This window comes from Acipenser ruthenus, chromosome 14 (genome assembly GCF_902713425.1).
Source record: "Acipenser ruthenus chromosome 14, fAciRut3.2 maternal haplotype, whole genome shotgun sequence".
In the NCBI taxonomy this organism is placed as follows: Eukaryota; Metazoa; Chordata; class Actinopteri; order Acipenseriformes; family Acipenseridae; genus Acipenser; species Acipenser ruthenus.
In genome coordinates, this window is record NC_081202.1 from 2,539,290 (window position 1) to 2,542,262 (window position 2,973).

Here is a 2,973-nt window from a genome sequence, read left to right on the forward strand (position 1 = left end):
CTCCTGCTGCATTCGGTCCAGGGTTTTAAGGTTTAATTCACACATTTATCATCTCTGACGTCAATGCCGGATACTTAAAGTTGGTAGCAAAAAGTTTTATGCAAGCCGCTGAAGATTTGACGCAAACACGTGATAACGCTTTTATGAAAAAAAGTCGATCATCTTATGCAAATCGGTGCTGAACTCGATTTGTGGAGCAAAGCTGGAGACAGAAGTTTTGTCTGTAGACTTGGGAAGAGGAGAGATTCTGGCACGGTACAGCGCAGTATGCAGGTAAGCTGCTGGATAGAAGCAGCCGGCTAATTCTTTTGAACCACTCCCCACAACAAACAACATTATGGGCTGTAGTGCGCCTTTCATGTATCATCCTTTCATCAGAGGCAGCTGAAGTGTTAACACTACAGCAATTGTATTTATATACATGCTACTCCATCTGCAAGGGAAGAGAGGCAACACTAAAACCAACTGTCAGATCCAATCTTACTGCTTTGATTTCTCTCCTCACCTAGGAACGGCTGGTCAGAGGCTTTCTCCAATCACCTGTCATCTGTATAGAGAAATCAGTCACATCTCAATAGAATTTGGGTTACCTTACCTGAAGCTGTAATTCTTTATACAGTAGACCACAACTGCCATTCTTGGCAGCCTTGACTTTTATCGGTAGCACCAGACCCTCTACCCACATGTTAAAGGATAATATGTTCCCAACAGAGACAAAGGCAGGAGAACAAGTTACAGTTGCAAACCCCCATTGGCCATTTCTAAAAGTAACCTTGCTTTTGAGAGTCTTTTCAGCAGCCACACTGAGCCTAGATTAAATGACATTATGGTGGCACCATAGCCATTGTAATGTATAGCAATGGCCACGCCATACAATTTGATTGAATTCAGGCCCCACTGGTTGAAACAAAAAGGACATTAGTCATGGAGTCGAGCTGTTTGATGCCATTTGCTACTTGAAGTGTCATCGTGTTTTTGTTTGGTCATGAGTTGGCATAATTTCAGCAATGTTTTCGTGTGCCAGGTATGTTACTGGCTGGGAATCATGTCAGTCATTCAAGGAAGCAGCTGGTTGGTTAACAGGAGTTAAAGATGGGAAGACAATTTAACAGCAGGTGTAACGACTAAGGAAGTGCCTGAAAAGAAAACTTGCATATTGAGATTTCTTTCACCTACTAGAGTAGGCAATATTATTCACTGTATTATTTTGGTAGCTACAGACACTTAATTGTGATGGTGATTACCCTCAGGCTGATTTGAGCCAGTTATTAAAAATGTTACTTAACTAAAACACAACTAAACAAATTTGCCCTTAAGTTTGTTTTGTGTATTTTATATAGCAGATATGTTTTTTATTCTGTTAAAGCAGTGGTTCCAAAACTGGGGGGGCACGAGATGGGTTCAGGGGGCCACAGTGCATACAAACATTTTCTCTCACAAATGACGCTGACAAAGCAATGTTCCCCAGACTGGGGGATCAATTCATTTATACCAACGCTGCTGTTAGGTGATTGGGATTATTTCGAATGTAACACTGATGCCAGCTCGTATCGGCACAAACTGTATGTACCATTATACAACAATGAAAAGAACAAAATAGGCAATTATATTAATGCACTGTATAATTATAACATTGTTTTTTTTAGTTAAAAATAAATGTGTTAATAAATGCAGGACTGCTGTCAATGTATGGCTTTTCAGCAGAAGTTCTTGATATATTTTCTCCCCCCTACATAAATAAAATATACCTTTCCAGGCAGGTTTGTGTTGCATTTGCAGTCAGATGGTGTACAACAGTACAGTAACTACAGAGGGGTTTCTCAAACGTCAGAGCAATCACACTGAACACAATGAAAGCAGTAGCACTTCGACCAGTACAACCGAACAAGCTCTCTCACTAAAGGGATCAAAAGCAACATTTCAGGAGGGGGCCTCAGTCAGGAGGGGCCTCAAGCTGAGAGAGTTTGGGATTCCCTGTATTAAAGAATTGTTTATTTCATTGCCCCACAGCAGGCTAAATACTGACACATCTTTTTTTCTACTACAAATGTATTCCACGCTGTGTACCGTGTTTAATCCAAATTAGCAGTCCTATATAATATATACACACACATTAAAAACCCCTCAGCTTTTACCTGTAGGGTGTTCTAGACAGTGGTGTACTGCAGATGGTATTAGTTTTCGCCATGCGCCTGCATCAAAGTTTGGCCCAGTATACAATATGCCATTCATCTTAAAATCTAAACTTGATAAAGATATGTGATATAATAGAACAATACAATCCACCGCAATACTTTATATAAAAACAAGCTTTCTTTACGGGACAGACCACGGCTTGTTAAAATTAATATTTCTTGTTTATAATTTTCCCAAACAGACATCATCTTTTACAATGCCTATTAAAAAGACACATTATCCTGGCATTGCTGTAGCTTAATCACATCAAACAAAGCATCTTTTCTTTGTGACTGCTTTTTCATTCTTTGCATCAGCATCCAGCTTAACTGACTCATTTCTACCAGTCATTCCTGGAACCAACAATTTCCGTTTTCAGAAGAGGCTTAAACCTGAGCCTGCCAAAGTGTTCTGGACAAGTGTGGTTAGCCTTGACCAGTGAGTTTCTAGTGGCACTGCAGTGGCAATGCAATGGTTTTGTACAATAGGGTACGCTCACTTGTACTTGTGACAGCATCTCTTCACACAGTCCTATTATATAACTCAGTTGTATACTGCCTTATTGTTAATATGCAAGCTTAAAAAAAATGTAGCTTTGAATTTGTTTTCTATTCATAACCAAACTTTAATGAGTACCTTGTCTTTTTTCATTGAAAAGCAGGGAAAGGTTGATGATGCAGGAATACTGTTCAGTGACTGAGATGGGTGGTCGACTGATTTCACAGTTTGTATTGGTTTATTTATTTAACCAGAAGATTTATCCATTGAGACTGACACCTTGTTTAAAGGGGGTCCTGG